This window comes from Lactuca serriola, chromosome 3 (assembly GCF_051521515.1).
Source record: "Lactuca serriola cultivar US96UC23 chromosome 3, Lser_US96UC23_V15, whole genome shotgun sequence".
Lineage (NCBI taxonomy): Eukaryota > Viridiplantae > Streptophyta > Magnoliopsida > Asterales > Asteraceae > Lactuca > Lactuca serriola.
In genome coordinates this window covers 233,446,493-233,458,147 of record NC_136410.1, presented here as the reverse complement: position 1 = coordinate 233,458,147, position 11,655 = coordinate 233,446,493, and positions in this window count along the sequence as shown.

Below are 11,655 nucleotides of genomic sequence, written 5' to 3'. Positions count from 1 at the left end.
TCGAAGACGTAACGCTGCTCGTTCACGACTCTGGGGTCGATTCTCCTGCGGTGATCATCAAGATTCGTCCGTCCGCGCCTGAGTTCCTTGTTATTGGGCAGTCTCTCTAGTTGTGTCCAGCCTCACCACAACCATAGCAGGCTTGGTTTTCTTCAACACCGGGGACTTAGGAGATCGGTTGAGCCGGTGTCCTGTAGAAACGGACTGTGTGTCTCTTTCTGTGGCAGTTCAGACACTGCATTTCCTGGTAGACTCCGGTGTGGTGGTAGTTACACTTTCCACACTTCGAGAGGGTTCCATCATATCGACTGACAGGTGCTGGAGCAGTAGGCGTTGTGGCGGCGTATATAGTACTCGCTTGTTGTTCTTGCGGGGTTTCCTGGGTTGTTCGCTTCTTCTTCTTCTTCTTCTTCTTCTTGTTCCCCGTCTTCTAATTATACTCCTCTCCATTTAATGGCTCGGGAACGAGGACTTCGACACCATGGCGGACCCCATGGTCAATTAGTTGTTGGGCCAGGCGTTTGGCGCTGTCGAATGTGGCTGGGTTAGAAGACAACACATCTCCTTGGGTTGGGGCAGCCAGACTCTAGATGTACCTTTCTGTCTTCTTACTCTCTGAAGTAACCATTTCAGGGCATAGTGTTGCCAGGTCGCAAAACCTGTCAGTGTAGGTCACTATGTCTGAGCCAATCATGGTATGCTCCCATAGTTCTTGTTCGAGCTTTTGAACTTCGCCTCTTGGGCAGTACTCTTCTAGCATTAACTCTTTCAGGTTTTCCCAACCTATTGAGTTAGCCACCGATAGGGTCAGTGACTTAACATGGCTGTTCCACCATGTCAGGGCTTTGTTGGAGAAGGTGCAGGCAGCAAACTTCACTTTGTTCCCTTCTGGGCATGAACAGATTTCGAAGACCGAATCTGTTTTCTCAAACCATCGCATCAAAGCGATGACTCCATCATTTCCGTTAAAGGAAAGGGGTTTGCAGTTAGTGAAGTCCTTGTAGGAGCACTCTTTTGAGCGCACAGGGACCTTACTTTGAGTAGAATGAACAGGTGTTCCACCTCCGCTGGAACTGGCAAGATGATATTGAGCCATAGTTGTTGCCACAGCCGCATCTACTGCAACATTCATAGTTGTCGTGTCGATTTGTGGAGAGGGTGTCAGAGTTATCAGAGTAGCGTGTCTAGCTGATCGTCGTGGAGGCATCTTGCTAAAAAGGATACAAGATGAAAGGAAATGAGTCTATAGCAGTGGATAAAAGACGAAAGCTGAAAGACTGGATGTATTGGGTCCTGACTTCTACAGGGTTCTAGAAACAATTCATAAAAGAGTCTATACCTAATAAACTCTATGAATTTGAACTAACTATCCTCGAATGAATATTTGTTTCCTGAATAACCGTTACCAGTTGCATGTAAGAAAATAATCCTAACACATAATGTGAGTAGTGTCTCCACTCGCTCATTAAATTAACAAGATTATTATTTATTAGTGTGACGTGTCAGACGTTATGAACTTGTTCTTGTTCCTCCTTGACTCTTCTGTTGTCTGGGCTTGTCGTGCGAGAATGAATGTGACTAAATAATCTATGAGATTTAGGGTAACTTTATGGGGTGATCCTTATAGAATCATGCTTATAATTGTACAATGTATATAAGTTGTATATAATTTAAGATTAGATATGCCTTCGAATAAATGATCCTACTCCAAAACCGGAACCTAATGAGGAATGGTAGTGAAGCGTGGATCACAAATTCTAAGTCTATAAGATCTAAATTATATAAAACCTTGGGAGTATACATTGTAAGATTGTAGGCCTATCCGTAAGGGTCTTTTAAGTTATCATGTAAGTTGTTTATATAGTGCCGAAAATACTCGTATAGTATTTTAACGTAATGTACTTGTTCTAGAATATTCTTGACTGGTGCGAGATAAGTTTTAAGACTGTTGCAACACCACATCACTCTCAAACACATGTCGGTCATATCTCGAATGAATATATTTGATCAGACTATATTGATCCTAGCTATGATTACATAACTGTTTAGGTTTGACGACAGTGTTCAACCTTTAAATACTTTAGTTCTGTTCTCCTTGTGATAATCGTTCTAGTATGTATACATGTATAAGCAAGTAGGTATATTTTTATAACTTCTCGTTATACTCTTAAAATATATCATTATCCAGAGCACTTAAGCCCCAATGTATTTATAGTTGTATATCTTTTATCGTTTGATATACTTAGTTCACTATAAACAATGCTCTGATACCAATCTGTCACACCGCAAAACCGGAACGGCGGAAACGTTCAGGGGTGTAGGACGTCATGTTTAGTATCACAAGACATGCATCATAGTAAGCAAAGTAATAAACAACCATTTCATTAGAAAGAAAGTATTTACAATGTGTGTGTTCACAAAACATAGAGTACATAAGCAAATAACAAAACAAGACTTGAAGCTATGTTGCTCCATCTTCTAAATTCCCAATGCGAGTACCTGTCTACTAGTTTCCTGAGAATACAAGTTATTTAAAAGAGTTTATTAGCAATTAAGCCGGTGAGTTCATAAGATTTTAGTGAAGTATGCAAGTTGTAGAAAGTTGTTTGAAAAATGTAGTAGAACATGAAGTAAGTTATAAGTTCTATTTTTAGAAAAGTTCGTCTGTTCCTCTAGAAAATCCTATATTTCCTACTTAGATGAAAGATACGTAAAAAGGATTCTAAAATCCTTTCTATGGGTACTAAATGAATAAAAGTTATATACAACTTGGAGTAAACAAACAATCGACTGTGCGCATCTGTCCTAAATCCACAACCCAACGAGGATCAGGAAGTAAAGCGGATAGCACACATCCCATTGTTTGTTAGGTCCTTGATGTATATAACTCTGGTGTATTCGTTTGTTACTCGTGGAGTTAATTGTAATAGTTCCTTTATAATTTATGAAAATATTCTTTAAGAAAACCCTTATTTCTTATAGTAAAATAGTGACCACAGTAATTACTTCTATAATCACTTAGTTTATACTGGCTATAGATAATTTAATATTGAATAGATAGTTAATTGGATGTATCTGCCTTAAGCCCACAAGCCAACGAGGAACATGAAATAATGCGGAAGGCACACATCCAATGAACTATTATGTATTAATGATGTATAACCATGACGCATAAACAAGGGTATTATAGAGTCAATCTCCTAAAGTCCTTTAAGTCTACACTGGTTTAATAAAATGGATTAAACCCTTTACTGGGAAGTTTCTAGTTTTGTGTACTGAAATATATGATTTAAAAAGTATGCTTCGTACTAGAAAACGGTGCATTAAATTTGTGTCCTATGACCTGACCGATACATGGTACCCCTTATGATGACTTAATGTGTACAGAACATATATATAACTAAAACCGAATAAATAATAGGTTGGGTGAATATGCTCTAAGCCCACAACCCAACGAGGAACAAGAAGTAAAGCGGAAGGCACAAATCCTATTATCTGTCGGATACCATTTATATATATCCCTTAATGTATACATTAAGGAATCATAAGGTTAGCATTATGGTCCCTTTCTACTGTATGTACTAGACCCGACTGTTCCGTTTGTCGTTTGTAAAATATAAGTACTGTAGTATGGTAATAAGTGACTACTATTATACTAATTGCCTTAAATTGAGTATTAAGGTATAATGTGATGGCTAGATCCCATATTAAACGCTCTCCCTGTCAAAAGATTCTGGGAACCAAACGCGACCCCTACAATGATTGCAAGCCGTGAAATTCCACATTATGATTATATGATCATGTCTACCCTATATAACTATCACCTTTTTTTTAAAACAATGTGTTAGTGATTCATTGGTATAGTTAGATCCTGTAATTGTTCAATGCTATAGCACCTTATTATGTTTGTTTTGTTATCGTGTATTGTATCTAGTATGAACTGACTCTCTGAACTATACCCATTATAGTTTACTTAGTATTCTACTTTAACTGTTATTGATAAGACTCGTTTTACTAACCAGTTATGTTTATACTTTAAAAACGGAGTTTTGCTAAACTATAACGCAACATAATTGTAAAATAGTTTTGAAATGTTTTGACCACTTATAGAAGACATTAGAAGCATTTTAAACAATTTTTATAACAAATAATTACATAATTATCATTGTGTTCAACTTGTATTCCCCCGCCGCCTTAAAAGCATTTAAAACAGTTAGAAGATTCATTACGGGGTATGAACTCACCTGATGTGGGTGATTCAAACGGGTATGCGTGTAAGGATAAGAAGTTTCACGAATGAAGTCCCGAGACACAACAAGTCCTAAATGATATATAATGACTCATATTGGCATGAATATAGTGTTTGTAAACAACTATATGAAAAGAAACACCTTCCGGGACTAGGAAACACTTTGGCCAAGTGTTGGAATCACATGTGATTCAACAAAGGAAGGTAGAATGGCACTCACATGAGTTTACTACCATGGGTTTACAGCCCAAGGGATTTTATAGCCGTAAAATCATGGGAACTCATGTATAATTGCAAGTTTGAAGGCTAGGGAAGTTTTAGGGACTTTTGCTCTACACTAGGATGAGGAAGACCACCTTCTTTGAGCCCTTTGATGAGTTTACGGCCCTAAGGAGTTTACAGCCATAAACTCATGGCCACTTATGATTATGAGAGTTGTTTAAGGTCCTAAACTCATCCATGAAGGGTCCTGGGTCACTAGCTTTGCATCTAGGAGGGTTAATGGCCAAAATGGCAACCTTAAAGGGGTTTACGGCCATAGGAGATGGCTTAGCCGTAAACTCCATTTGATCTTATGTTCTTGATGTTTTTAAGTTTCTAAACATGAGTCCTAACTAGATATGAAGTATAGGGAAGAGCACTTACGATCTAGAAGCTTGAAATGGTTGATATTGGCTAAGAACACTAGTGTGTGTTCTTGGTGTTCATGGTGTAACTTGAAGATCTAAACAAACATGATTTACATGGATGAAATCAATGTATGCAGCTAGTTAATAAGATGTATCAACTAATCAAGGGATAGAATACTTACTCTTTTGAAGATCTAAGGTGAAAGTCTTGATGATACTTGAGAGGATTTGGAGGAAAAATCGGCCAAGGAAGGAAGAAATGACCCAAAGCCTTATATATGATCTTGAGTTTTGGCCACATGAGTTTACGGTCGTAAACTCATGGTCTTGTGGCTGTGAACTCATTTAGATGAGGTTGAGGTTCGATTTGCTACATGTGGGTCTAGCAGGTACTTTCTAACACTTATTCCTTAAGTGTATTAGGCTCAAAACTCCTTAGAGTGACCTTTAACCGGGAAAGAACTCAGTACTAATGAGTTTGACACTCTGTTGAGTTGATTGACTGGGCTTTAAAAGTAAAAAAAATTTCGGGTTGTCACAGTCTTATTGCCATATCAAGTGTCCATTGATAATCAAGTAGGACTCATGTATCATTGTGGTTGTTTCTCTAAAATGACAATACAAGAAAAAAAGGGTATTAGTGGCAACAAAAAATCGCCACTATTGCTCACGAAAGTCGCCGCTAATACCTTTACCGACGACACATTGTCGTTATTGAGTCGTCGCTACTGCCATGTCGCTATTGCTCAAAAATTTTCTGCTAATGCTCAATGTCGCTGCTAATGATTATGTCGCCGCTAATGTTACGTGCCGTAACTAATGATTGTCTCGTCGCTAATGCTCTATGTCTCCATTTTTTCCTTTTTTTATATTTTAAAACCAACCATTTTCAGTTGCCCAAAAATTGATACATAATAACGTTAAATGCAGAAAAACCTGATGAGAATAATATTTTGTAAGATTGATAGATTAAAACGGATATTAATAAGACAATAACAAGTAATAGAAAACGATAAACACCACAATGAATCAAACGAGTGTCGAATGATTAATATGCTCCAGCTCAGAAGAATTCAATGAGAATTGCTACTATAGAGGTGTGTTAGGGTTACAGTACAAGATCTGGAAAATAATTATCAAGAAGCGTGTTTTATATAATGCATGCATGCAATATATATATATATATATATATATATATATATATATATATATATATATACTAAACCCTCAAAAACAAAACACGATTTGACAGGCCCAGACCGAGTATATAAATGGACCTAAGAGCTAAGCCCAATGACACAACCTCTTAGACTCAACAAAACCGATATGTCAAATTCAGAAAAATGATTACATAACATCCAAGTTTTATAATGTCATACATACACCAAAATAAATAACAAATTTCTTATAAATTTATGTCATACTACAATCTATATTAAAAGATAAAACTAATACGACATGTCATCGTCACCACCACCCTCGTTCCCACATATAAGTTCCACAGTAGACTCCGGATCGTTGGACATTGATCGAAGATTCTCCAAATACATAGTAAATAACAACATATAAACTTGTAAGTTAACCTATTAACTTAAACCAAACTAAAAATTCCCAAATGATAATAAAACTACCGATTACGAATTTATCTATATATAACTAAACTATCAAATTAACAAACCAACTAACTATCATTAATCATCTAATCACTTCATGGATTTTATCACGAGTGATTAGTGAGACGATAATATCTTATATTCTTGAAATGAAGACATATAGTTGCAGTTTACAAGTCAGTTGCACATTGATAATATGTAAACGCACCAGTAACTTGGTGTTATAAAACATATTATTGTGTGTGATTTGATGAGTAAATAGAGCAATCATATGAGTCAAATTTTATCTGTTCCTTTTACCATTAGAGGGATAAAAGCGATATCAGTGGGCCCCTTGATGATTTAGTGATGACAACCCAAAGCGTTTGGTCAAGCCTAGACTGATTTGATTTGTTAAGTTAGTCAGTCATCATATATCGGAAATAGGGAAACAATAAATGGATAGAGAGAATGATTATAATCCATGTCTCAGTCCATAAGAAATCTATAATTGAGGAATATATGATCCCTTATCTAACAGACGTGTCATTGACTAGGTCAGAGTTCGACAACAGCTTTTAAGAGCTATGATTGCTAGTCAGTTTTAATTCGTACTTGCACTTATAGTTATTAGACTTATCCAAGTAGGAGACTGTTGGATTAGGTGTCTAAGCCCATAACTATAATTGGTATGTACTTGACCCGAGAGTAGCATAGTCCATTTTGGGTTGCATTCACCAGAATAACCTGATAGGATGGATATTTGAGAAAGAGGTTATTTGTGATTTTATTAATATAATATAAGTATAATATATTAATTGTGAAATCATATTATTTAATTAGTATTGTTCAAGAATTAATTTGGAATTAATTTAGTGATCAAAAGAGACTAATTAAATTAATGGGGACTGATTATGTAAATCAGTGATACATATGGTTTGGGCTATTGATCCATGATGGGCTAAGTTTATGTAAGAGTACATGAAGAGTTAGTCCATATGGATTATGGATCATAAGCATAAATGTAAGAATTACATATAATTCTTGGATTCTACACTATACACACACACACACACACACACATATATATATATATATATATATATATATATATATATATATATATATATATATATATATATATATATAACCCCTTGGCCTAAAATGATATACACTAGTGATCTTAAAGATACTATAGCCGATTTTGAGTGCCTCATAACCTTTCTCTCTCAAGTTCTCCAATTGTTGGTGGTGTTTTGTGAACCATTGAGGCATCACACTTGATGTACTAAGTTCTTAAAGGCCAAATACAACAAGCTACAACAAAAGGTAATCTTCCAAATAGTTTTTATGATTCATATATCAAGTTGTATTCTAGTTTAGGCTTCATGCTTTGGAAAATGAAATTCGCATGTATCACTAGAGAAAACTTAGATCCAAAGCATTAGGGTTGTATGTGCACCATAGGGATGCTATAGTATATAAAACCCAACATACTGAATATTGATTACTTATAGACAGTTGGAAGAATGATATTTTTTTTTGGTAAGGCCATAGTGACATGTTTTAGATTAAGATGATTCTTGGTCAAAATTGATGGCTTTATGGGAATATGGAAAATTTTCCATAAATTCAGTTGATTATTGAGTCTATATTTGAATTGGAAACTTTAACGCAAGAAAAGTATTGAAGTAGCGTACCTTGAATTAGAACCTCCATTACCTTGGAATTGTTTTTAGTAACAAAGTTCCAATGGAATATTCTATAATATTATTGGCTCAGTCTCTATGACTTTGAAGCCTCGACATCACAGAAAAATCAATGCATGTAAGATTAGAATTCCAATACATTGTAGACAGTGACAAGAATTTGGAATTATGAAATGAGCATAATTAGAATAATTTTCGGTCGATCTGTTCACAAAGGAAGGACCATAGAGAGTCATAGTATGCATGTTCATAACATTGCATGACTGATGCTTAATTCAAGTGAATAGTTGATTACTCGAAACATTATACAATGAATAAATTCATAATGATTATGGTGACTAATTAATAAGTGTTTTATTTATACTAACTAGTTTTGAGACCATAGTTAATTAGTTTATTATTGTGTTTCACTTCACATAATTTACTTCCTGAATAATTCGATTATTTGAAAGTCCACAATCGCTCATACTTTTGGAAGTAAGTAGTGAAATAAGACTGTCATGAATTGAATTGTAGATTGTCTATGTATATTAGGCATTGCAATTGTTGCTACAATGTTCGTGGGTACTTAGAAAAATGGAGATTTTTAGTATTTGATAAACCCATTCCTAGAAAATTACGTCATGGATTCTATCACGAGTAATTATGAGAGAAAATTACTTCATGGATTCTATCACGAGTAATTATGAGATGATAATATCTTATATTCTTAAAACTAAGATATATGAGTTGTAATCTACAAGTCGGTTGTACATTGGTATTGCGAAAATGCATCAATAATTTGATGTTATAAAATGTAGTGTCATGTGTGATTTGGTGAGTAAAAGTTACAAGCATATGAGTCAAAGTTTATTCATCCCTTTTTCCTTAAAAGGAAAAGCGATATATTTGGACTCCTTGATGATTTGATGTCGACATCTGAAGTGCTTGACCAAGCCCGGACTAAATTGATGTGTTCAATTAGCAGCCTGAATTTAGTCATCATAAATCGGGAAATCGAGAAGCAGAATTTTGGACAATGAGATTGGTTTTAATCTATTTCTCATATCCATACTATATCTTGTAGAATGAAGGAATATTTGATCAGTTACACTAGGACATATCATTAACTAGGTCAAAGTTCAACAGTGGCTTTTGGAACCTACAATTTGCTTATCGGTTCAGAAGTTATACTGACAATTATAGTTATACACTTATCAAAGTAGGAGACTGTTGGATTAGGTGTCTAAGCCCAATACTGTAATTGATATAATTGAATTGATGGTAGCACAGTCCGTTTGGGTTACCCTCAAACCTAGTAATTGAATAGGATAACTTTTAGATAGAGAAACTAATTTATTATATGATTAATAATTTAATTAGAAACCAAAATAAATGATTTGTTAATATATTATGAGAATAATATATTAATTAGAAATATTATTATTTAATTAAAAATTAATCATAAATTAACTGGAATTAATTTTGGGATTAATTGAATTAATTAAAAGTATAGGGATTAAAGTGTAATTGTTTATTAGGTGAACAAGAAGCAATCCAGAACCTTCCTATATCTTTGGACGATTTTAGAGGATTGAGGGTTTTTAGAATTATCCTTGGAGGATAATTAGGAAGTTGGATAATTACCAGAAGGAAATAATATTATTTTATTCATTTTAGGATTATCTAAGGTTTTCAAGTTGCACTATATAAGGATCCCTATAACTAGCAATTTCGGCCATGTCTTCTGGACCTAAGGATAGCCGAAATTCTAATCGCTCTCCTCTCTCTTTTCAAGTTTCCTCTGTTTCTAGGGTTTGAGTGTGAACAATCAGAGACACGACAATTGTGGTGCTTGCTTCCAAAAGTATTTCAAGAAGGGTTTTTTTAGTTATTTACTACAATAACTATTAGGTATGTAAACTCAAACTTGTTTATGTTTTTCGAAAATACCTAGGGTTCATAGATTTCTTGTTGCTTAATAGAATGTTACTTCAATAATGTTATGACCTAGATCTAATATGTTGCATGTACCCTTAAATGTTAAGGATTTATCCACGTTATTGCATGTAAAACACATCATATTGCATGTGTAGTTTTATTATTTTATAAGATCTCCCACTGTCTGCTTCCAAAGTTCAAGGATTGATGCACCTTTATTTATAATCAGGTGGAGTAAATCGGAACAGATCATGCTATATCTACTGCTTGACAATGGCATCAAGGCATCACTAAGTTAGTTCATCGATAGTTACAAGTCATGGTATACCTTCTTTAATGTGATCAAATATTTTGTATGCACACACATGGAGGTGAAATATTTGCACTCATATTGCATAGTGGTTGTCATTCTGATCTAACATGAGTTGGATAGAATTTTTGATATTATTGATAGAAAACACAGGGTTTAGGGGAGTTTTGTTGTCTTCAGTGTTCATGTTGCCCATTGAGGGTGAAGAATATACATCAGTGGGTTTACAAGAAAGGAAAGGGAGAAGGGTTAGGGTTGGTTGCGACTTTACTACCATAAAGTTTGGTAAAAATTGTTTGCTCACTTTTTTTCATTCATGTCATATATAAATACATGAGATCCCTCTAATTTAGGGATGTTGTACACAAGATATTTAAATAAGTATGTACAATATAAATATTTCATACGAATATAGTCTAATAGAATATGTTGCATTTGGGCGTATATGTGTCCTGTATATACCATCCGTTCAGTTTGAAGATATATTAATTTTCATAGGGACTACATACACATTTACCTTAAACTTTCAAAATAATTTTAGCATTCAAGACGATTCAAAATAAGGGGATCGTTAAGCATTGTATTTATTTTAATGTTTTTATTCATCTTATAGGGGATCGTTAAGCATTGTATTTATTTTATGCTTTTTATTCATCTTATATAGTATAATGTCCTTTATGTAAATCATTATATTATACATACCAAAGCAAAACATGTATAACACTAATCGGTACTTTCATAATTCATCACAAATGATCATGACTTATTCAAGAATACGTAAAGTAAGCCTGGTACGAAAAAGTATGGAGAAAAGGGAAGGTAAAGGCATACCAACCAAAACCCATGGTTGCCTCTTTGTCTTGTGATTTGTACAGCATATTTTGCCTGTATGCATGTAGGCATTTTCTCCACCAACATCGCTTAGTGGAAAACACAACTTTTTGGAAAGCTATATGAATACCCACTTTATTGATTTTATTCATTTCCTAATCATTCTTTTTTGGATGTGAGCCTATTTATTGTAAAGCCATATCAATGCCCACTTTATTGATTTTATTCATTTCATACTCGTTCTTCTATAGAACGATCCTAGAAAATAGGATTAATCTGAACTATCCAGGGTTATATCTTATACAACACCCTTTTTATCATACACACTAATGACATATTTGTTTCCTTTTCATATTATATAAATTAAAAAAAACACTTTATTTACGAATTTATAAAAATATCATCTACGATATGG